Here is a 24,806-nt window from a genome sequence, read left to right as displayed (position 1 = left end):
AAGCCCAGACACCTGCTGCCAGCCAAAGCTTTGCCATTCACTTTGGGCAAATCACTTCCCCTCTCTGGGTCTCAGTATCCTTGGCTATGGAACTAGAGGTGGGGAAGAATTACAGGTGGCAAAGAAGGACCCCTCCCACATGGATAAGGACTTGACGGTCCCTCTGGAGTTTTTAGTCTACGGCTGTCCTGCTCTCCATAGAGACCATTTCAAAACTTCTCCACTTTGCTTGGGTCTCCAAATCCCTTCCGATTCTTCCCAGTCTTAGCAAACGATCTGGCGCACAAAGAAAAGACAAAAATAAAACATAATTTTTATTGATGTGCAATATACCCTCACACATATTTATCCCAATTTTTCAGCCTATCCTTTCCAGTGGGCATGTAATTTCGATCCTATTTCCCCCTTGTTTTTAAATTTTTATCAGCATACACACTTACTTCTCAGGAGAAATTCCTAGCAAAATAACTGTTGGGTCAAAGATGTAGAGGGGTGCTCACCTTTCTCAGCCTGTGTTCAGGTAGCTGCCTTGATCAAGTTTCCGGCCACAACCTTCTTGGAACCATAGTTGGAAAGTATTTGATGTGCCCAAGTCCCAGACTATGTGCCCAGTTTTCTTTGTTTTTGAAGATGTCGAGTTTCATCTTTTCCTGGAATCCTCATACAGGAAATTAGCAGAAAGTACAATGGAGCTGCCAGCCTGGTGCCATTTTGAAATAGCAAAGTCTTCTTTCTTTTGACTCTGTAAAAGGGCCTGAGCCCCTGCCATGTGATTGTCACCAGTGCTAATTTGCTCTCAAAGGGCTCAACCTCCTGTGTGCAGGGGCATGAAGTGGTGGGGAGGGCGGACATTGGGATAGGAACCCACACAGTTAGTGAGTGCCATGTAGACTGTGGGGAGTCATATTATAAAGTGCTCTGACAGCCCAGAGAGGAGAACAGGGGTAATTTAGGGTTTAGGAAGGTGGATTTGAGAGCCAAAGGACAGGGGAAAGACTTGGACAAAGGCCCGGAGATGTGGGAAGACATTGGGGTAAAGACCTTGTGGCCATGGTGGATAGAATGTTAGAATGTGTGTGTGTGTGTGTGTGTGTGTGTGTGTGTGTGTGCATGCCTGCACAGGAAATGATGAAATGGATATGATTTACTATTGTGAAGGGTCTAAATGGTGTGAGGCTTTGAATGAGAAGCCACCAAGGTTAGTCCCTGTACTACAGGCACCTGGAAACTAAGGAAGGACTTTTAAAAATAATGCTTAGTCTGATCAGGGTGGTAAAGCCAGAAACAAAACCAGACTTTCTGTGAGGTTATACACTGGCCCCAGTGTTGTTCCCCTCCCCTCTTCTCCCTCCACCCTGGTGGTTAGGAGAAGGGAGCTGCCTGCTCTTCCCTCAACCTGACAAGTACATTTTCAGAAGGCTGAAAAATATTCAACACATCTTCCCTTTTGATTCTGACAATATTTAACTACACTGAGTCTATTGAGTGGTGAGCCTCCAAATTCAACTTGTCTTGCAGGCCAGGGGTAATTATTTCAGGGGTCTGGTGCTCTGAGGGCAAAGGGGGTGAAGAGAGGAGGGTGAAGGCTCAGGGAACAGTTTCTGGAATGCGTCGGGTCCTGGCTTGAGTGCCCAGAGATGTCACAATGGAATCAGAGAATTGGTTTGCTAGAGGGAGGAAGAGGCCCATCGGGCAGAGGACAATGGTTGGCGGGGAGCAGTTTAGGAAGTTTTCCTGGGGTGCAAAAATTGCTAGTTCCCGTTGTGGCTGCTCCTAATATAGCAATCCTCTCTCCCCTCTAATCTCGGTGTGGCTACCACAGCCTTCCAGCTGCTGTGTCCAAGTGGCCAATAGGAATTGCAGTTGAAATTAAGCACCAACAGAAAGACACGCCCCGCAACCCTGCATGTTTTGCTGAACACTGCAGTTTGGAATCCTTTTTCAGGCAAGTTTTAATAAGCTGAGGCTCGTATTCAATCCTCCTCCACTTGAAAATTCTTCTGCTCGCTTGGAGAGCTAGTGCTGAAGCCTGAGGAAACCACTGGAAAGCATGTGCTGAGGGCTTCATCACACGGCTGGGCTGTCTTGCCTTCATGGAATGAAAGGAGCTCAGGACCCCAGAGAGCTCAGGACCTGGTCACTCCAATCATACTTTGAGATGGAGATGATGTGGACTGGAGCAGAGTTGGGGAATCCAGTCTACAGGTGCCCTTAAAGCACGGGGCAGCCCTGGGGGTCAGTTCGCTCTGGTCTGAAAGGGTCGCTGAAAGCCAATAAGCTGCAATTTTACTCCCCCCCCCCCCGCCCTTTTTTTTTTTCACAACACCAAGAAACTAGAAAAAACTGGGAGTCAATCCATATGCATTTCCATTTAACCCGCCAGCAATCTTCTGCCTAGCTTTACACAAGAAGCTATCTTCGTTGTAATCAGGAATGATAATTTTAGCAATGATTGGTAGCAAAGCCATGCTAATTATTTCAAAACAAAACGCACATTTTTCAGATTTTCCTCTTCTTATTCAGCAACCTCTTCTAAAAAGAATCATAGAGTCGAATAACATTGGTTGGTTCTTTCTCATTTTCCAAGCCTCTGTTGGAGGGGCCTAGGAGGGATCAGCCGCGGGGCCTTTTCTGATCACTGGATAGCCCCTCCCTAGGTCAGCTGATCCAGCACTCTGGCTTTCTGTATCATCCCCTGCTGGTTACTCTTAAATAAATGCCTCTCTCCAGATCCAGACTTCCAAGTGCCACTGACATCCATCACCTCGTGCATGTCCAATAAGTAAGTCTGCCCTCCCCGATCACTTGCCCTCCCTTTCTCAAAGCTTCTCCTCTCTCTCATCTTCTTCATTGCCTCCATAAATCAGAACTCTGTATTTCCAGCTGTTCAGGCCTCAAGCCTTGAATTCATCCCACATTCCTCTTTCTCCTTCACTTCATAGATAAACCATCAGTATATCTTACTTGCTCTATTTCCAAAATATATTCAGAATCCTTCTCACCTCCTCTTTCTACCATCCGAGAGCCAGACATCATTATCCTGCTTCTGGAGTATGCCAAGAGCCTCAGAGCTCACTTCCTAAAGTCTATAGGGATCTTTTTGCAACTTGAGTCAGATCGGGTCAGACCACCTCACTGGTTCTGGCCCTGCCCTTCTCCCTTGGCCCAGCCAGCCTGCCCTTACCCCCTGGTTCTGCTCCAGCTGCTCTGGCCTCTTCCTCAAACAAGGCAAACACTTTCCAGACTCAGCAGATATCTTTGGGGCTTGATCCTTTCACTTTCTTTCTTAAAGTCTTCACTGAAATATCACCTTACCAGAGAGGTCTCCTAGGGCCGTTCCTTTTAAAACAGCACCCACGCTCTCCAGTGTTCTCTAGTTCCTTATCCTGCTTTGTTTTTTTTTTTTTCATCACACGGATCACCCCTAGGCATTTTACCTGTTGGTTTGTTTGTTTATTGTTTGTCAGTTGCTTGCCCCCCCCCCCCGCCCCCACCCCTCAGGATATAAACTCAGGGAGAGCAAGGTCTTTGCTGCTAAATCCCCAGAGCTTGGCACTTAGTAGGTGCTCAATAAGTGTGTTTTAAAAGGGGGACTGATAGGCTCTCAGCGTTCATTCAGTCCAAACATGTCACTTGACACACAAAGATACCAAGGCCAGAGGACAACTGTCCAGAGGAGGCCACTTAGAAGATTAACGCCTCTGTTGAAACAAGGACCCAAGTGCCCTGACAACCAGCCAACTCTATTGAACTGAGGCCCGCAGCCAAGAGGCGTTCTTACGTTAACACCAACACACACATTTGTCCGTGTGTATTATCCACTAGTTAACTTTACTGTGTAATACACTCTGATGTCCATATTCCATTCTAACTCAATTTCATTTTGTGAAAAAAGCTGACCATACTCCATTAAATTAATTAACTTCAGGAGCTATTCATGGGTTGTGACCCAGAGTTTGCAAATAATATGCTATGCTACGGGGAAGGAAAAAACAAACAAACTTTCTATACCTTTTTCCACTGTTATAGTACTAAAAGACATGGCTGATGCACAGACATATCTGTTTTAAAACGTTTAAAATGCCATAGGAAACAATCTACTAGAAGTAATTCCGTAGTAAAGGTAGCCATGAAAAGAAATAAAAGAAATCCCTAAGGTCTGGTTTCTTGGCTCTCCTATCTCATGTATATTAATCTCAAAATGTCATCTTATTCCTGATTCCATCCCTGTCTCCCTGTTTACAGTTCTGAATTTCATGCTATGCCGTGTCATATTCATTTTCTTGGTTTTGTGTCTTGTTTTCTGCACCAGCTCATGCTTATAAATTGCTGCTTTGTACTTGCAGTCAGAACAGTGCATTCCAAAAGGAGGCAGGCAGAATGGTGAGGGTTTTCACATAGCTGACTTTGTTTTGACAGTGATGGTATCTGACAGAGTGGGAACTGATTTCAGCCCGACCAAGTCACATTGTACACACCAACTATTTATTCATAGCCACCGGGGGCGGGAGATACACAGGAGTGTGGGGGCAAGAGACTGAGAAGCTGATCAAGCTGAGGACAGGGAATATGCAGTTATGCAAGGCATACAGGTCAAGGTCATGTTAAAAATCAAGTACCTAAAATACTGGCTCCAGAATAATAACCCTCTGGTCTAAATTTATCCCCCCTCCTCCAGCTCTCACCGGACTGACAGCAGCCAGTGTCACTGCTCAGGAAAAAGGCAGAATGGGGTCCAAATGTGTGTCTAAAAGAAATCTCAAATGAAAGATGGAGAAGATTTGACCTGATTCCTTCACATGCTGTGAAAGCTGCTCCATGTCACGGGATATTATTTCAGGAGAACATGGTTAGATACATTTAAGATAAAGTCACCACCTTCATTATTATCACTGTCATCACCCACGTGGCAAGGAATTTTATCGGGAGTGTGCCACCGGGTCCAAGCCGTTCAGACTCTTCTCACATTGTTGGGGAGAAAGACTGGGTGGCACCCGAGACCAGTGTCCTGGTTATTCTCCACATATCCCTCCTCCCCTTCTATTCCCTGCCCTGCTCTGTGCCCTCTGTTTCCTATAACTGTAACACTAATCTCCCAGTTCCTCTGGCTTCCTGTTGGGTTCAGCCAATGGGAGGCACTGGCAAAACATTCCAGGTTGACGCATTGCTTCCCCACTCCATTCCATCCCACCCACTTGACTACAGTTCCAGCAGTGGTCATGTACTCTGCGGCTCTGGAAGGGGAAGCCCTTCTCTCATGGCTGAAGCTCTCAAGGCCTCCTGGCACACCATTTGTTCCCCGGGCCCTTCAGGTCTGGTCCTAGTTTCTTGCCATTCTGTGTTGGTTCCTTAACTCTAGCCATACTTTTGTAAACAGTTCCTTCATGAAGCTCTTATTCTTTCCCTCCCTCCAGTTAAACACTTTTGAGTATGCACCTGCTGCCTGATGGGACCCTGAATGATGGACTTGCTCTCACATCCATGGATGCTCTAGGCCTTGCTCATGCCCTGCACCTCACAGAGGTCCAGGAAGGCAGAACAATTTGCTGCCCTGAAATCTGACCTCTAGCCTTGGCACAGGCCCATGGCTTTCCCCCTCTATCCATTTAGATCCCGCTTTTTTTGGATAACTGAATGTCAGCAGCTGGGTCGTTGAGGGAATCTCTTGAATTTGTTACATGACGTTGGGCAGGATCGGGTAGGGCTGAAGCTCATGGTGGTAACTCCAGGTTTTTCAGGCCTGCTTCCTTTCCAAGGGCTCAGGAGAGGTGGAAATGTGCCAGTTCAAGCTAGCCCCCCAAGGGAAGTAGATTCTCAGGTCTGGGAAGAACGTTAAAGGTCATCTGGGCCAATCCACTCCCTCTGCAGCTGGGAAAGTAAGACCCAGGAAGAGGAGACTCCCTTGAGAGAGACAGCGTGAGAATCCAAAGCTCCTGAATATGTCATCAAATCTCAGCGCTGGAAGGAGCATTAAAGGTTGTACAGCCCTGCCACGATAAACAACAAAGTTCACGGCTCTGCCATTTATAAGGGGGGGACTGCCAAAGCCACAGTGGCCCCTGGCAACCTCCAAACCTAACCTAACCAAGGATGGTCCAGACAGCGCACCAGGGTGTAATGTGGCGTGAGCAGACACCTGCCACCTCCCCTCTCCTAGCAGGGCAAACTCCCTGCCAGCCTACGGAGCAGCCGCTCAGGGTGTGGGCAGCACAACCTTCCCTGCTTCGTGTGAGTCGGCCAGTGCTGGCTAGGTTCCCTACCCAGGCTCACTTCCAGGTCTACACCTAAACTAGGTTTCCCAGCCCCTGGGGCTTAGATGGGGTCATGTAACCAATCCTTACCAACGGAAGCAAGTGAAAGGTGTGGGTCACTGCCAGTTGGTGGTGGCAAAGAAAAAGCTTCACTTTCTTTTCTGTCCATGTGGCTGGAAGCGAAGGACTCCAAGACGGCAAAGTTACCAGAGGGGTCCAGCCAAGATGCCGATGTCTCTGGGAGACAGCTGTGTGAGAGTCCTGCCCCACCCATGCCACCCACATCTTCCTGCAATGAGGGGGACGCAATAAGCTTTTGTCGTGCTGAACACTGAGATGAGAGGTGGAGGAGGGTGACCAGCAGCTAGTGCCAACAGTCCCGGCTAATACAGAAATCGAGTAACTTTCCTGGTAACCCACACACCCCTCAGTCCCTCAGGCTTGATCTTTCAGAGACAACTTCGAGCCTCCCTGTCTGCCCCTTCATGGAAGTCTCATTCCACAGTGTCTCCTTCCCACCTCTCCTCTCTTCCCTTCCCTTCTCTCCTGCTGCTACCACCTGGATGGCTCAAATGGCCTTCTAGAGGGTGGCTTGCTTCTCTTGGAAGCACCCTTCCACGCTGCCGGAACCATTTCTTTATGGGGCCCTCGGACCCTCTTCAGCCCTCCAACAACACACCTAGCGTTACCCTGAGAATTGCCTGGATCCCAACAGTCATCTCTGGGCCGCTTTTCTTAAAGCTGTTGGTGAATAGCAATATTCTCTTTGCAAATGCATGCAGAAATCTCCATTATGTCCTTTATTGTTTTAAAGGGACAATAATTTAAGAGCACTATTTACAAGTTTTTGATAACAACAACAATAATAGCAATGACAGAGATGATAACCCCGCCTTTTTTTTCCATTGTAGAAACTTCCAGCCATTCACCCTATCAATCCCTTAAAATAGTCCTTCCTATCTCCACTCTTCCCTTTTGGGACATGACCTGGGTTTCTGTGTCTAATCTCTAAGATCCTAGGGTGGTACCCACATAGAGATTTTTTTTTTCAATTGCTTCAGGCCATAGGGGAATTTTGTGCTGAGAAGACAATGCAATTTGTGCTTTTTCCCACCCTTCTGGAGGAAGAAACATTTCAGGGGGCACCACACCTAAACATCCTGGGCATTTCCAGCAAATCTCAGCAGATGATGAGATGTGGTGGGAAAAATATGGCAGTTGAAACCTATAATGCAGATTTTTTCCCTCAATCATTGTAGGTGTTCAATTAAGGTAGATTAACCTAGTCTTTTATTGGTTCCTCTTCACTTGCTCTTGAGTTGATCAAAGGGTAAAAAATCTTTAGTGAAATGATTGTATATGATTATTGGATGGTGACTTAGTGATGCTGGAGAGAGTGAATTGTTGACTGATTGAGTGAATGGATATTATAATCCACTAGCCTCATGGTCATGTGAGGGCCGTGGAAAGCAGGCTTGCCAGAGTCAAGAGACCTGGGCCTCGGCCTTAGTCCTGTTATGAGCTCAACCGTGTGATCATGAGCAAGTCACTAATGCAGACTGATAGTTGGTTTTATCACTTGTAAAATAAGGAAGTCGGACTAGACCAGTGCTTCTCACACTTCTGTGTGGACACAGATCACCCGGGATCTTGTTTTAAATGCAGGTCCTGACTCAGGAGGTCTGGGGTGAGGTCCAAGTTTCTTCATTTCTAACAAGCTCTTGGTGATGCTAGTTCTGGTCTGGGAGCCACACTTTGAGAAGCAGAGGTTTCAACAGGAAAGGTCCCTTTCCTAATGTTCAATGGCTCTGTTTTTGACACATTAGAATAATCAGTTTATTTGCTATTCAGCAGCTGAACTCCTTATAAAAGATACATTTGTTTGACCCATTGGTTTCTTCCCATATAATTCAGAATGAAATCCAAATTTTGCCATATGGGCCTATACAGCCCAATACGATCTGATTCACCCCCTCCGTTACTTTCCTAACCCCATTTCCTACCACGTCTTCCCCTTGTTTATAGATATATTCCTGCCAAGGTGGCCTCTTTGCTGTTCCAGGCATGCTCTAGACTCAGAGCCTTTGCATGTGCTGTTCCCTCCACCTGAAATACCTGTTCCTTAGATATCTGTGTAATTTGGTCTTTGCTCAAATGTCTTGCCAGAAAGAACTTCCCTGATCACCCTATAAAAATTGTTCCCCATGGGGTGCCTGGGTGGCTCAGTTGGTTAAGCATCTGACTTTGGCTCAGGTTATGATCTCATGGTTCATGAGATCAAGCCCCAGATCGGGCTCACTGCTGTCAGTGAGGAGCCTGCTTTGGATCCTCTGCCCCCCCCCCACCCCCCGTCCCTCCCCTGCTTGCACACTCTCTCTCTCAAAAATAAGTTAACATTAAAAAAAATTGTTCTCCACTACCACCCTATCACTCTTTAATTCCTCATTTAATTTTCATTCATAGCAAATATTGCCATCTGGCATCTTGCACATAAGTTTTGCAGTTAGTAATTGTTTTATTTATTGGTGTGTTTGCTTTAATATTTGTGTGTTTACTAGACTCTATGTCTATTGTTTCTTTCCCCCACCAGAATGTAAGCTCCACAAGAGCAGGAATTTTATCTATTTTGTTCACTGCTTTCCCCTCAAGACCTGAACAGCACCCAACCATCGCTTGTTAAGCGAGTGAGTAAAGGAATAAATGAATAGAGAAAGTGAGATATGGATAGGCTATTAAAATTTTTTTAAGTTTATTTATTATGAGAGAGAGAAGAAGAGAGAGAGAGCATGAGTAGGGTAGGGGCAGAGAGGGAGGGAGAATTCCAAGCAGGCTCCACACTGACACAGTGCAGAGCCCAATGTGGAGCTCAAACTCACAAACTGTGAGATTATGACATGAGCCCAAATCAAGAGTCGAACGTTTAACCGACTGAACCACCCAGGCACCCCTGGATAGACCATTTAAAAAAAAGGGGGAGGGTCCTGGGGTCCTCGGCACTGACAGCACTGAGCCTGCTTAGGATTCTCTTCTCCCTCTCTCTCTGCCCCTCTCCCACTCATGTCTCTGTCAAAATAAATAAATAAACTTAAACACACACACACACACACACACACACACACACACACACACACACACACAGGTCCTCTGCTGTCATTTGACCCATCTGTACCCTCTCTGTTTCCAAGAAAACCTGTGAGTCCCCTAACTCCTAAAGACTGCCAGAAAAAAGAAGTCTGCAGGGAGAATGGCGTGGGGTTCACCCTAGCCACAGAACAGTTCTGTACTTATGACTCACGTGACTTCCCTTTGCTACCACTGTCACCTGAGAGGTGTATATCTCCCTGGTTGGAGAGTGACTGCATCAGGTCACCATTCAGATCACTGAACTAACTCCCCTCACTCCATTCTAGGGCCATCATTGGCCTCTTGATTATGACTTGGCTTTGCAAGCAACCTCCCACAGTGAGAAAGAACAGGCTGGTCAGGCTGACCCAAATGCCCGCTTCACCGGGCGTTTATACATCTCATTATAAATTAATCATTTGGCATTCTGCTTTATCCCCTCCAGTCTCCTCTGAGTGAGTCAGCTTTCTGAGTCCCATTAACTTTGGGGCCCTGAGGAGATCAAGTTTCTGAACCTTCAAGGCCAGTCCCTGGACAGCGGCTACATCTACAATGTGACTACCCTCTGAAGGCAGTCAGCAGTTGGCCTGCTGGTCTTTCTTGGGCTCTCCCAGCATTACTGCAAGCTTTGTTTAGCATTTTCCCACAGACCCAGCAATTCCACCTAGAGAAGTTTGTACTAAGGAGAGAATTGGCTAAGTATGTAAAGACATATGCAGAAAGGTGCTCATGATTGAAGTCGTCTGCCCTCTTCCTCAGCTAAAGGTGGTGGTGGTAATTTTGTATCCCATGCAGACACAGATACAGATGCTCTGTATCCCCAGAGTGTGGGTGGGTGCTAGAGCCCCCCAGGCCCTGCCTCATATAGCACCTGGGAGTGGGGAGTGGAGTGGCAAATTAGCTGATGGTGGTGCCTCTTACTATAGTTGTGAGGGGAAACAGAGTAGCAATGGTTTAAGTAATCGGTACCCAAAAACCCAGAAGTGAATGAAGCTTTGGTCTCATTTAGTGACCAAGGAATTAGGGAGCCACATTTATTGCTGGGGCCAGGAGTGGAGTCCTGATCCCAGAGCAATGGCTGGCCTGGGTGGGCTGAGTCCTGGACCAGGAGGTGGCCCAGTCGTCTGTTCTGGCGATTGCTCTGGGCATTCCGGGGGCAGGTTTGCAAGTTGACCTAGAAGTCAGCCAACGTCAGATGGGCTCCAGTCTCCGGCCTCTCCTTGAGGCTTCCATCTGGAGCATGCAGCTTCTCCAGCCAACCAAAGGCCCCTTATACTCCCTTTCTCAGGGAGCCTCCCCCGACCCCCTCATTCTCCAGGGAGCCTTAGCCCCACAATCACTCCCCTCACCACTTGAGAGGAAGCAAGCTACTTTTAGTCTCCAGAGATGATTCATCCTCCCAAGGGTGACCAACATGACCTCTCTCCCTGAAGCAGGAAATAACCCCCAAGTTAGCAAAAGCCTGGGAACAACTGATCCATCAGTCGGGGTCTGGCTCACTATGTTAAGGTTTATTCATATAGCATATTAAGGTTTATCATAAAGCCATTAAAGTGAAAATACAGATCTATACTAAAAGTGAAAAAAAGAATGACAAAACTGCCCATTCTTTTACTCTGGTCCCGATTTTACAAAACTATGGATGTGTAAATATAAGCACATGTGCATGAAGAAATAATTGAATGATATTCATCAAAATGCTAACAATGGTTATCTCTGGGTGGTGAGATTTCTGGTAAGTCTTTTTTATTCTTCTCTGTATTGCTTGACATTTTACAATGAGCATGTTTATTTTATAATTAGGAAAAAAGGACTTTCAGTTTGAAAGAAAAAGCTTCCATTCAATTTGGCATACTATAATGTTCAAAATGCCGGAGCAGTGGCCGGTATGAGGTACCCTGGAAACACAGAGTTGAGAGTGGCATTAACCCTGCCCGGTGTGTGCAGGACCAATGTGCCCCGGTCAGATGACCTCTATGGTAGGTCTTCCTATTTCAAGAATCTATGGCTTGAAGACGCCAAACAGTATCTCTAGATCAAAACTATTTATAAGAATCATTTCCTTCATAATGAGTTGGAACTTCCACTAACTGCTTGTGTTTAGATGACATCATCTCTGAGATTTATGTGAAATGACTCCTTTTCCTTGATGTTATCAGGGCGCTTCAGCAGTTGAGTTCCTTATATTTCTTTGTGTTTAAATGATATCTGAAGAAGCTGTCATTTGTCAAGGTTTAATTGTCTCCGTTATTTTTTTTCTTGGTAAGTTTCCAGATCATTGCTGGGTAGATTTGATCCTGGGGCCAGCAAAGATATTGAGAGAACGGATCTGCCTCCAAGTTCCAGGTTCTAATCCAGATCTTCCACTTTTTGGCTATATGACCTTGAGTTAGTCACCTCTCTCTGAGCCTTACCTTTTTTCACTTACACAAAAGGGGAGAAGGAAGGAGGTTAGACGAGATGATTTTAAAGATCCTGTCCATCTCTGCCTCTCTATGATGAGTTTTAACCCTGAGATTATAATAGAATATCTCATGGTTTTGGTCCCAAATATTCTTTTTTTGGAGGGGGGGGGCAGCAGGCAAAAGTTTATTAGAATATAAGATCAGAAAGGAAGAATAGTATGAAAGTTCTCTTTACAGAGAGGGGGCATTTGAAAGTGAATGCCCCCTGGTCCCAAATATTCTTAAAGTTATCTCAGTATAGGGGCACCTGAGTGGCTCAGTCAGTTAAGTGTCCGACTTTGGCTCAGGTCATGATCTCACAGTTCATGAGTTCAAGCCCCACATTGGGCTCTGTGATGACAGCTCAAAACCTGGAGCCTGCTTTGGATTCTGTGTCTCTCTCTGCCCCTTCCCCGCTCACACTCTGTCTCTGTCTCTCAAAAATAAACGTTAAAAAACTGTTTTAAGTTATCTCAGTATAACTGGAAAATTTTATTGTTGAATAATACCTCAGAGTCTACCGCCTGAATTCCTCCTGCACTACCCCCACTAGGTAGTCACCCAGTACCTACTAACACCTCAGAGACAAGAAGCCTCCCAAAGCAGCCCATTTCCCTTTAGTCAAAAAGAGCATTTAAAAGACGTTTCTTCACAGAAGTGAAATCTGTCACCCTGTAACTTCCACCCAGAGTTCCACGCTCTGAGTCACTTTGCAAAGGGCATGTAAAAGGCACTACTCTCTTGTTCCCTTCAGTGCCCCCTGGGCAGCCTCAATGAAAGCGCTTCCAATTCCTGACACGGATTTTTTGTTGTTGTTTTTTTTTGGAAGACACTGATCTTGGGGGAGGGAGTCTCCCCCTTCCTCTTTGAGACCTCAGAACCTGGAAAAGGGTGAGCACTTCTTTACTCAAAGCTGCAGTGATAAATGCGAACTATATAGAATAAGGAGTGTGGAAAGTCAAATATTGAATCCCTTTGCTTTGTTCTTTTGCCCTGAGTGTAAGTCTGAAGCCTCACTGCCCTGACCTATACCTTGTGGTTGTCCCGTCCTTTTCTAATATTAGCCTTTCTCTCCCTTCTCATAGTCTCTCTTTCCTTTTCATAGCCCCTGTCCTCGGAGTCCCTGCATCACCCCACCCCATTTTGCTGAGTTACCAACACTCTCACCAGAAATCTCCGGGTCTAAGTCCCTTCTAGTGCTTGTAAATTACTCAGCCTCTGGCATCTCACTCTCCTCTCTCCACTTTCTGCCACTGGGTACAGAGGAGAGGTGGTTCTGAGACCCAACAATGAAAATAAAGGACATCTAGAATAAAGGGGACTTCCACTTCAGAATGCGGCTTGCTTTCCCCCAAAAATGTTACACTAAAAAATGGATTACAAACTTGCAACTAGTGGATGAATACAACATGGAGAGCTAATAATGCACAGGATAGTGATTATGGTCAATACTGTATTATAGACTTCAAAGTTGCTAAGAGACTAGATCTTCAGGGTTTTCACCACAAAAAAGAAATAATAATTATGTTATGTGCATGCCTGATGGAGATGTTAGCTAAAACTACGATGGTAATCATATTGCAATATATAAATGTATCAAATCAATACTTTATATACCTAAAACTTACATAATGTTCATGTCCATTATATCTCGGTTTAAAAAGAACAAGATAAAGGGGTGCCTGGGTGACTTGGTTATTGAATGTCTGGTTCTTGTTCTTTAGCTCAGGTCATGATCTTGCAGTTTGTGGGTTTGAACCCCTCATCAGGCTCTGTGCTGAGAGTGAGGAGCCTGCTTGGGATTCTCTCTCTCCCTCTCTCTCTCTGGCCCTCCCCTAGTTGTGTTCTCTCTTTCTCTCAAAATAAACTTAAAAAAAAAAAGATTAAAAAGGATTAATTAATCCTTCAATGAGTCTATGTTAGTACTTCATGTTCCTTTTGTCCACATAATTTTAATCTTTCATTTTGTGGAGGAACAAAGGTCCCTCTGCTTTCCCAATCCTAGAGTTTCAATACAAGGTACTCTTCCATTTACTTCAGAAAATCATGACTTCATGCTCCCTAACTCTTGGGTTTCTCTGCTGGATGAGAAGGTGGGAAATAGGAGGGACTTTAGAGACAGGCATTTCTAACGTCTCTATCAGTCAAGATTCAACTAGAGAAGAACAAGTAGGAGATATATACGAATATATAGACATTTATTGCAAGGAATTGGTTTATCTATTTCTGGGGGCTGACTAGATAAGCCTGAAATTATGGGGCAGAACTTCAAGAAAGGTAAGCTGGAACTCTCAAGTGACTTTCTTCTCCAGGCAAGCCTCAGCTACCCTCTTAAGACCTTTGAACTCATTGAACCAACTGATTATCTAGGATAATGTCTCTTACATAAGTCAATTAAGAACTTTAATCTTATCTACAAATTACCTCCACACCACATTTAGATCAACATTTGGCTGAATAACTGGGGACTATGATCTAGCCAAGTGGACATGTAAAAGAGACCCAACACATCCCTCAAATACCTATCTTAGAACTTTGGAAGTGACTTGTTCTATATATGTACTTATTTCCTTTTTCTATAAGGAAAGGAAGAATTGATAGAAAATGTGCCTGCATGTATCAAATTTCTTTAAAAATGTTTACCTCCTTTGCTTAGGCCAGTCATAACCCCCTCCTTTGCATGTTAATAAAGAGGCATATGGAACCCAAAGTGGCTGGGTGTCAGTCTCAAATTCTAGTTCAATGGAATCATTGTGTTTCCCAGTGTAAGCATTCCTCTTTTTGGAACTAAGATTTCTAGACCAGTGGAGCCTAAGAGCACGAGGAAAGAAAGCAGGAATTTTTCTAGTGGATCATTAAGAATAATAGTGAGTGGAGGGACTCCCATTTCCACCCCTTGATTCCTGAACCATGAATCCTGTCTATGGGAGAAATAGCATTAGATATTGAATACTGGTTTAAAGAATATACAGTATTCTAAAGGACATTACCCCAGCCCCACAAGATATTGTCACCTAGCTGGTACTGTAACTGTGTCTTCAAAAGGCCATCCCACCATTCTATCAAGTCAGCTGATTCAGGATGATGGGGGAACATGGTAAGACTAGTGAATTCCACAAGCATAGGCCCATTGCTACATTTCACTGGCAGTAAAGTTAAGTCCCTTGATCAGAAGCAGTGCTGTATGGAATAATATGATGACAGATAAGGTATTCTGTAAGTGCACCTATGGTAGTTTTGGCAGAATCATTGTGTGCAGACAAGGCAAATCTACACCCAGACTAAGTGGCTATTCCAATAAGAACAAAGTGCCATGATGGAACAAAGTTTCCATGATGGAAATGGTCCAATGTAATCAATTTGCCACCAGGTAGCTAGCTGATCACCCCAGATGATCTCAGTGTTGGTCTCTGCTGCTGGCACATTGGGCACTCAGCAGTGGCTATAGCCAGGTCAGCACTGATGAGTGGAAGTCCATGTTGCTGAGCCCATAGCATGACCTCCATCTCTGCCACCATTCCCACTTTGTTCATGAACCCAGTAGGCAATGATAGGACTGAGGAAATAAGGTGACAGGTATCCATAAAATAGGGTGTCTTATCCACTTGATTAAATTTTCCCCCTGCTAAGGCTACCCTTTGGTGAACATTCACATGGAATACAAATACATTCACATCTTTTGCCCATTCAGAGAGGTCTATACACTTACCTCCTTCCCAGACCTCCTTGTCACTAACTTTCCAATAATGTTCCTTTCAAGTCCCTGACCATCCAGCCAAACCACTGACCACAGCCCATGAATTAGCATAGAATCTTGCCTATGTATGAGCATAAGAGTTCTGAGTTGAGTGAAAAGTAGTATATCTTGGATCACCAAAAACAGAGTCATGATGGCCCTTCAATCAATTCCTAGACTTGAACCAGTTTGCAGACCTAGAACCTCTTGAATGAAGTAGAGACCAGGTTCCCTTGAGGAAGAACTCTACTAACATTGTTAATCTTTCTTTCAGTCTTCCCCAAAGGGACCGTGATCCACCAGCTAAACACCATAGGTCTCTGTGAGTCATAATATTGTGATTATTGCTTGGGCTCAATTGTCCATGATGGTAACCACACACAGCTTGTCTTTGGTGATTAAGTGATTATCACTTGGTACCTGCCGCTCCGAGATCCCATTATCCCCTTGCATGAGGGATATAAGTTTGGTGGTTGCAGTTCCTATTGGAAAGTTTGACCTATAGACAAGAGTGACCACAAGGAAGCTGAGGCTCCCTTCACAAACTTATTTTCACAGTCAGAGCAAAAGGTTTGTACTCCTGACCCTGCTGATGTTGGTGAGCAGGTCTTACATGATAAATTGACTTCAACATACCAGTCTCCCTAAGCTTTTGGCTACCTTCCTCTACAATATGCCAAAGCTGTTCTGGCATTTAACTTCATTTTGTGTAGGCCACCTTTAGATCCATGGTTTAGTCAACGAACCAAACTGTAGAGACCTTTTAACCCCTCAATCTAAAACACTGAATTCAGGGAGTGCCTGGGAGGTTCAGTCGGTTAAGTGTCCGACTTCAGCTCAGGTCATGATCTCGTGGTTTGTGGGCTCGAGCCCCGCGTCGGGCTCTGGGCTGACGGCTCAGAGCCTGGAGCCTGCTTCTGATTCTGTGTCTCCCTCTCTCTCTGCCCCTCCCCTGCTCACGCTGTCTCTCTCTGTCTCTCAAACATAAATAAATTTTAAAAAAATAAATAAACATTAACAAAGAAAAAAATGTTTTAATAATAAAAAAAAAAAATGTGCCCCAAACTATGTTAGCCATGTCTACAGGCAGGCTAGAGAAAGAAATCACCTATAGTGTTACAGTTGGGTGAAAGACAGGATGGTACCTGGGGGTGGGGAGGGGGAGGAGGAGATGGCAGTTGATGCAGGCAGGATTGGGAGAACAATCCAAGCTGGGCATTATTATGTGACAAATGGAAACTCTAGGGCATAGGTGATTAAGTCACAACAGCTTCTGCTTATTGAGCATTTGCTACATGCAAGCACTGTGCTAAATGCTCTACACACACTATCTCATTTGCTGCTCATGGTAACTCCATGAGGTAGATATTTTTATTCCCATTGTACATATGAAGGAACTGGAATTCAGATGGTCACAAAACTAGTAAATGACAGGAACAGGATTCAGACCCTGGTCCAGCTCCCCCCAGTCCTTGTCCTTATGTAATCCAGCATGAACGGAATTAATCGTGGAGCGAGACAATGGGAGAAAAGATAGGATGAAGACAAATCATGAAACATTTTGTTTATGGATTCTTCAGTGCCATTATTTAACATAGAGGCTGGGGTGGGGGTGGGGGGAAGGAGGAAGAATGGGATTAGAATTATGTCACTTCCAGTGGCCATCGGGAGGTAGTCGAGAGTTGGGTTAGGAGGCTATGGCCCTGATCCAGACTTGGAGTAAGAAACCCACTGCAAGCCCTCAAGCCTTGCTACTCAAGCATGTGGTTTGTGGACCAGCCGACTCTGAGTCACCTAGAGCTTGTCAGAAATGCACACTCTGAGCCCTGCCCAGACCTACTGAATCATAGTCTATGTTTTAACCTGATACCCAGCCAATTCTAATGCACATTGAAATCTGTCCAGTGTTGCCATAAAGGACAGGAGCTCTGCCTGGGTGCCGCACTCCTCCTAGAGGTACACGTCTTTTGGGGACGGTGGATCCCTTTGAGAATCAGAGGAAAGTCAAGGACCCTCACCCTGGAAAAAAGTGCTGATGCATACCAACAGTAGCTTACAACTTTAGGGGCATCACGGAGCCCTGAACAGCATGAAGACCACTGCTTGTCTGTAGGGATCCCCAAATCTTTTTTTTTTAATATTTATTTATTTTTTGGAGGGAGGGAGAGAGAGAGAGAGAGAGAGAAGGAGACAGGCAGACAGAGCGCAAGCGGGAGGGAAAGGAGAGGGAGACACAGAATCCAAAGCAGGCTCCAGGCTCCCCGAGCTGTCAACAAAGCCCAACGCAGGGCTCGAACTCACGAACCACCAGATCACGACCTGAACCGAAGTTGGACACTTAACCAACTGAGCCACCCAGGCGCCCCAGGATCCCCAAATCTTAATTCATTACTGATTTAGTTGGGGAGCAGTGGTGAGGAGTTTACAGTTAAAACCAATTTCAAATCTGAAGTCACAGATTGTCATTTTAGAGACCTCTTCAGAGCTGGGACCAGGCTTCCCACACTGCAGCCAGGGCCAGGACTCTGCTCCCCTCCTCCCCACCCTCCTGGCATTGTTCTCCAAATCCCCTGGTGGTCTGAGCAGATACCCTGGAGCAACGAAACAAGGCCCACCCTGGCTTCCTGGAGCTGGATGGGGCTGGCCTGCCTCCTTTCCTTTAGTCCCAGAAAAGCCAAAATTAGCCTCACTTTTGTTCCTTTTCTCAGGAGCCTCTACATTGTATCTCAGGAAAGGATTATTGTGCTCTGGGGACCCTATCTTATCATGGGGTGTGGGGGAGGTGATGAGTGAAAGGAAAACGGTCTTTGACAAATTGGTTCAATTTGGACAATCACATGGCTTTCCAGTAATTGCCCACCACTGCCTCAGTAAGGCTATTGTTTCAGCTCCCAAATATTTAGCTAAGTAGGAGGCGGGGAAGGTTGGGGAGCGGTCAGAGGTTTGAGAGCATGAGAATGTGGGGAAAGGACTTTGGTGAGGCTCTGGCATTATGTTGGGAATGGTGACACCCAGGAGGCTCTCGTCCCCGCACATTGAGTTCCTTATCAATAACTGAGTTCTTTGGAGCTCAAGAAAGGTCACTTAGGGTCACTGCCTGAATGCAGAGGAGTGGGAGAGACCCCGTCTGAGGTAAGGGCTCTGGAGGCAGTAGCATTTGAGCCTAGTTTGGTTCAGTAATTACCTCCTTCTTGGCTGGATAGCCTGCCTTGCTGACTCCTCTGGAGCCAGATGAAAATACTCTTTCACCTCTCACAGCGAACACTGCTCAGAAAAACAAAACCATGCACGGTAAGCCAAGGAGCAAATGGGACTTGAGCTGTCAGAGCTAAAGGTTTCACACAGAGAATTCAAGGCATGACCAGGCATTTGTCCTTGTACGACTTTTCAAAAAATTCCTGGGTCTCCAGGGAGAGAGTTCCCGCTGACCTCACTCAGGCTTGCTCAGCCTGACATCACAGGACATTCAGGAGATGAGGCCACAGCAGCACATGAGAATGTGTGTTATCGATGGGGAGCACTTTTCCCCTGTGCTCCTGTGGTCATCTGTCTGATATGCCTGTGGGTGGAGGGGGGCAAAGGGAAGGGAGTGTCCAGTCACCAGCGACAGAAAAGAGCCATGAGGTCATCGGAGCCCAAGGCTTTCCTCACTGACCATTGGCAGCAATGGTTTCCTAGCTTGCATTCCCAGGGCTCACCTCCACTCTCGCGGAGGGTTTTGATATTGGGATTCCTGCTTTAGACATACATTTTTCTTCCATCTGAAATTATGGTCCAATAGCCAGACAGGGGATATATTAATTGGCAAGAGATTTAAGATTTAACGTTGAGGGAGCATCTGGGTGGCTCAGTTGGTTGAGCGACTGACTTCAGCTCAGGTCATGATCTCATGCTTCTTGCGTTCGAGGCCCGCACTCTCTCTCTCTCTCTGCCCTTCCCCTGCTCACACTCTCTCTCTCTCAAAAATAAGTAAACGTTAAAAAAAAGGTAAAAATACAAATAAATACTTTAAAAAAAAGATTTAATTTTGAGAACTGCATTGTGTTTCCAGCTTCTGATGCCAACTGTCTGATTCTACCTGGGATGCCGCCCTTGCCTCTAACAACTCCCTGCCGGGGCACGACTGTGTGGGTAGCCTTCCATCCACTTTGTCCACACCCTCCTCACAGGTCCCCTCCTTGTTGCATCTCAGTAGGATTTGGGGTCCCCGCCCTCTCCACTCCCAGACCCAGTGCATCAGCAATACGTGAGAATCTATATGATAAACAGACCAACCTGATGATTCGGCTGTGCACAGAGTCTGGTAATCATCGAGTCAGCTGATCTCAAAGGACGGATTTAGCTCCAATATTTTAGGATCAAAATGTTCTGGGGATGGCAGCCTCTGGGGAATAAGCGCACAGCCATTTGCACAGGTGAGTATTAATAACCATTAGGTGTCAGTCTTCTTAATTCAGTGATTCTCTGCCTTGGCTGCTTATTAGAATCACGCGTGCAGTTTGTAAAAATTGCACATGACGTGATTTCGAAGCAGACAGTAGATGTGTGGGGTTCTGCCTTCTTCTCTAGGAAACAAAAAAGTGCCTGAGAATCCCTGGCCGTGGTTCCACCACAAGGGCACGTGTTGGCACGTGGTAATTAATCTCTTGGGGAATCTTCCTAATGAGGGTCAGTCACTTGGCACCACAGAGGACAGACAGCCTTCTGAACAAAATGGGGTGTGGGGCCCCAGGACTCACCCCGGTAACTTCCTTCAAAGAGTAGCCTCACTGGGGAAAGGGATACGCTCAGATCCTTAGACTCCAAGACGGTGACAGAAAAGCTTCGGGGGCGCAGGGTGGGTCTCTGTGGGGAAGACAGTGAAGATTCAGGTTTCGCCAGCTGGAGGGGCTGGAACCAGTCTGACTCAGCCTTGCTCAGCTAGCTGGTCTCCCGGGGAGGAGGCTGTGTAGGTGAACTGTTATTTTAGGAGACCAAGTCAGGGTACTCTTGGCCATGATTAGGAAAGGGGGAGGCTGCTGTCCCTTGTTCCAAGGGCCCCAGCTGGGCCTGAAAGGCTGTGGGGAGCAGGGGGCGCGCACCAGCTGAGAACCGAGGGGATCAGTGTCCAACAGTGACACCATGAGGCAGCGAGAGATCACAGCAGAAGTAATGGTAACTGCTAACCTTTCTTAAGTGTTGTTTGCCCAGCATTGAATTCAGTGCCTTGCACTTATTCATTGATTTAATAACATTCAGTATTAGTTCTGGGAGGGAGTCACGACCACTTCTATTGCGCGGAGAAGGAAACCCAGGCATGGAGGTTATATGCAGAGCAGCTGCTAGGCTGTGAACCAGAGAGTCTGGCTCCAGAACCCACCCCCCTAACAACAGGCTGGCCCGGCTGCCTCTACAGCCACAGCCATCATTTACTGAGTGCTCACTGTGTGCTCTTGTGTGCTCCATGCTCCCTTAGTCTTCACTGCCATCTTATGAAGTAAGGACTGTTTTTATTCCCATTTCGCAGATGGGGAAAGTGGGGCATGGGGAAGATAGATAAGTAGGGGACCGTTCATCATCCGTCTTCTCTCCTCTGGGAATGGAGGCTGGAAGAATGCCACCTAACCCCATCGCAGCACCTTCACTTTTTGGACTATCTAAGTCTTTCGGGTTCTCAGCGAACTGAAGCAAGACTTGGAGATCTTTACGAGGGGATGCTGAGCTTCCTGAGGTAAACCATGGGCAGTCTTTAGTGAGAGACTGGAGAAACAAAGTGGGTGTGACAATATTTCTACCTTGGATTTGTGAGAGCAGGCCATACCAATAACGGGGGGGAGGGGCTGTTCCAGATACACTGAATCAGAATATATAAAGGGTGGAGCCAGGAAACCTGAATGAAAACAACGAAAACAAACCACAGGTGATTCTAGGGCACAGCCAGGGTTAAGAATTACTCCCTTTATTTCACAGTGATGTTTTACAGCCCCCAGTGAGCAGGCAGCAGTGATTCCAGGAACTGTGGCTAGCTTTCACATCATCTTGCTTAGAAAGAAGCTGCCTGGGGTGCCTGCGTGGCTCAGTCAGTTAAGTGTCCAACTTCGGCTCAGGTCATGATCTCACAGTTTGTGAGTTCGAGCCCCACATCACGTCAGGCTCTGTGCTGACAGCTCAGAGCCTGGAGTCTGCTTCAGATTCTGTGTCTCCTTCTCGCTCTCTGCCCCTCCCCCACTCCAGCATGCTCACTCGCTCTCTCTCAAAAATAGATAAAAATTAAAAAAAGAAAGATTCTTCCTCTCCCTCTGCCTACCTCAAAAAAAAAAAAAAAAAAAAGGAAGCTGCTTGTAGAAGCTGACCAGAGGGAAGGAGCTGGCTAAGGACTGGGGCAGAGCACCAAAGGCCATGGGGCTCAAGACAGACCCGTATGCTTGTTTATACTCACCCCTCATCTTGTCTGTGTAGAAAGTCATTATCTGCTCTTCAAAGACAGGCTCAAACGTCTTATTCCTAGTGTAAACTTCCCCTGTCTGGCCACCACTCCTCTAGCCTTGCCCCCGCCAAAGGACCGCCCCTCTGTAAGCCCACAGCACAGGCCTCCCTTAGGGCATGGCCCTCCTCTTCCGTTCTCTGTCAGCAACAGGCAAGACACTGCTCACATTCTCAACTGCATGTGATTCATGCACTGCCCCAGCCAGCAGGGTATCTGGGACAGAGAACCTCTCAGAAAGTGCTAGCTGAGTGAACACAAGGGAAAGGAAGAAGGGGAGGTTAAAGACAGGAGATAGGGAAGACAAAAAGAGCCAAAGGGAACACCCTGGAGGGAGGATGGCTAGTGAAATCTGATTTAGTGCTGATTCCTCAAGCACATGTGACCTTTGTTCTGACCCATGGAACAGCCACTCCAGGCACTCACCTGGTCACCCCAGAACCGGGTAAGGTACAGAGACAGGAGAAGACGTTTATGATTTCACCAGGAATCATTGCTTATCTCTGTTGATGCTTATAACAATTTTTTGAGATAATAACCTCATTTTACAGCTGAGAAAATGAAGGCTCGGAAAGCTAATAAACATGTCCAAGGTCATGTGGCTAGTGAGCAGAGGACAGATTCATCCAAATTCTTGGCTAGACAAAAGGAGTTCAGATTCTTAAGTTTGGAAGAGCCGTGGCATATCATCTGATCCAATTCTCTGGGCAATGGTGCATCTTTCCCAAAACCTATTCAAGGAGGGGTGATGGAGTTGGGTTGGAATAACTCTAGTGTCAGGGAGCTCCGTGCAACCACAGCAGCTGGGGCAGGCCCACGTGAATGTTCTCGCTTGCACTAAGTTACACTCTTCTCTGTAGCAGCTCAGTCCTCTCCTCCTGAAGGTCAAAGGCATTGCTCCCATTCCACTCTCCCGGTTCTGCTCTACCTCACATGAGACGCCAAGGTCCACAGCTCGGACTAAGGAGCAGGCCCCGCTTCCCCTCCAGTGCAGCACAATGACCCGCACTCCCAGTGTTCGCTCAGCTACTCACTAGCTCGGGACAGCGTGGATGAGTCACCACTTGTCTATGGGGGGGATCTATTTCCTGGGTAAGGTATCCCAAAGCAGTGACATCTTCTGCTACTCTTTCTTTGCCCAGAAGAAAGTGAGCATCTCAAAGTATCTCAATCCTGCCTCCTCAGAGGTTCAAAGGGGCTTTACTCACACAATTTCACAATACAAATGTACTCAAGGCCCAACTCACTTTGGACCCCTAAGTTGGGGGGGGGGGGGAGGAGAGAAGCTATAAAACAAACTACTTCATTCCTATAAGGTAATGATGATGACCAATATTTTACTGGCCTTTAGGAGTTGAAAAGGCCTTTCATGGTTTGTTTTCAGGTTTTGTGGCCCACCAGTAAGTCAGATAGGAGAGGAATGAACTTTCTTGTGAACAAGAATAGCAGGAATCAGTCTCACAGCTGGGGAGTGGTGAGACTGGGATTCACCACCAGGCATTCTGGGTCCAAGGTCAATGACTCCCCCCTGAGGCCCTCTGGAGACCATCCAGGTGCCCACAGCGCCAGGCACGCAGTCCTGTGGCTCACAGGCCTGAGTGGCGGCTGCTCTCGCTGGGTTTGATGCAACACTTCTGAGCCTGGCGCTTTATTGTGAACTATCTTATCTCAATAGGAAAAGGCAATTCAGGGGAAGAATTTCCTTGTCACGGTGCTCTGGGCTCTCCATTGTCCAGCTTTCTTAGCCCTGGTTCATCCCCTGGGTCTGACCATTACTCATATCCCTGGAGGCGCCTTATCAGGGCTGTCTAAGATATAGGACCTATTTTTTATTCAGTACCAGACAAACTGGAATCTGTCCATCTTTTGTGTCCTGACATCATCCCACAATTAGCCCGCTCTGAATCCAGCCACACTGGAAAGCTGCTTGAAAAGCAGCCTGCAGTAATCTGGTTGGTTCCTTCGCAAAGCCCTAAGGTTTCAGGGTCCTCCACTGGCGAGTATGATGAAAAGCCGTCTCCTGGTGGAGCTGACTGTGAGCGTCTTTACTTCTGTACCTTCTCCCCAACTTTTTACTCGGGAAAACTTCAAACCTACAGAAAAGTTGAAAGAATCATCTAACGAACATACCTACTGTTCACCGAGATTCACCAGCTGTTCATTTCATCTCATTCACTTTATCTCTTTCTTTCCATATACATACACACCTGAAAAATATATATTCCTCACCTGCCTCAAGCCACTCAAAAGTTGCTGAGTCATAATGCTTCTCTCCTAAGTAGTGTGGCATGTGTATCCTAAGAATAGGGCATTCTCATTTGCAACTACGTGGATGGAACTGGAGGGTATTATGCTAAGTGAAATTAGTCAGAGAAAGACAAATATCATATGACTTCACTCATATGAGGACAAAACAGATGAACATAATGGAAGGGAAGCAAAAATAATATAAAAACAGGGAGGTGGGACAAAGCATAACAGACTCATAAACATGGAGAACAAACTGAGGGTTACTCGAGGTGTTGTGGGAGGGGGGATGGGCTAAACGGGTAAGGGGCATTAAGGAATCTACTCCTGAAATCATTGTTGCACTATATGCTAACTTGGATATAAATTAAAAAATAATTAAAAAAAAGAATAGGGTGTTCTCCTATACAACCTAACACTATTATCACTCTCAAAAAAAATGAAACAATGTTAGCTAATATGCTGTACGTATTGAAATTTCCTCAATTGCCCCAATAATGCCATATAGTGTCCCATCCCTCCCTTTAGACTCCTTTATACCA

The 24,806-nt window shown here is 46.2% G+C and overlaps 1 long non-coding RNA gene across 2 annotated transcripts in view; it reads right to left on the bottom strand.

Moving 5' to 3' along the window:
* Nucleotides 1-23,291, bottom strand: part of LOC113599752 (uncharacterized) — a 36,363-nt gene extending 13,072 nt beyond the window's left edge. Inside the window, exons 1-4 of one of the 2 annotated variants that reach the window (XR_008297731.1) lie at nt 21,973-23,291; nt 20,294-20,399; nt 19,830-19,938; nt 6,719-8,059 (exon numbers count right to left, since the gene is read on the bottom strand). This is a non-coding gene — a long non-coding RNA (uncharacterized LOC113599752). Of the gene's footprint in view, nt 1-6,718; nt 8,060-19,829; nt 19,939-20,293; nt 20,400-21,972 lie in introns of those variants that run through there. The other variant, XR_003420647.2, reaches the window with a different exon arrangement.
* Nucleotides 23,292-24,806: the final 1,515 nt, after the last annotated feature.

This window comes from Acinonyx jubatus, chromosome C2, assembly GCF_027475565.1.
Source record: "Acinonyx jubatus isolate Ajub_Pintada_27869175 chromosome C2, VMU_Ajub_asm_v1.0, whole genome shotgun sequence".
NCBI lineage: Eukaryota > Metazoa > Chordata > Mammalia > Carnivora > Felidae > Acinonyx > Acinonyx jubatus.
Note: the sequence above shows the minus strand (reverse complement) of the source record. Positions and strands in the feature narration are given on the sequence as shown.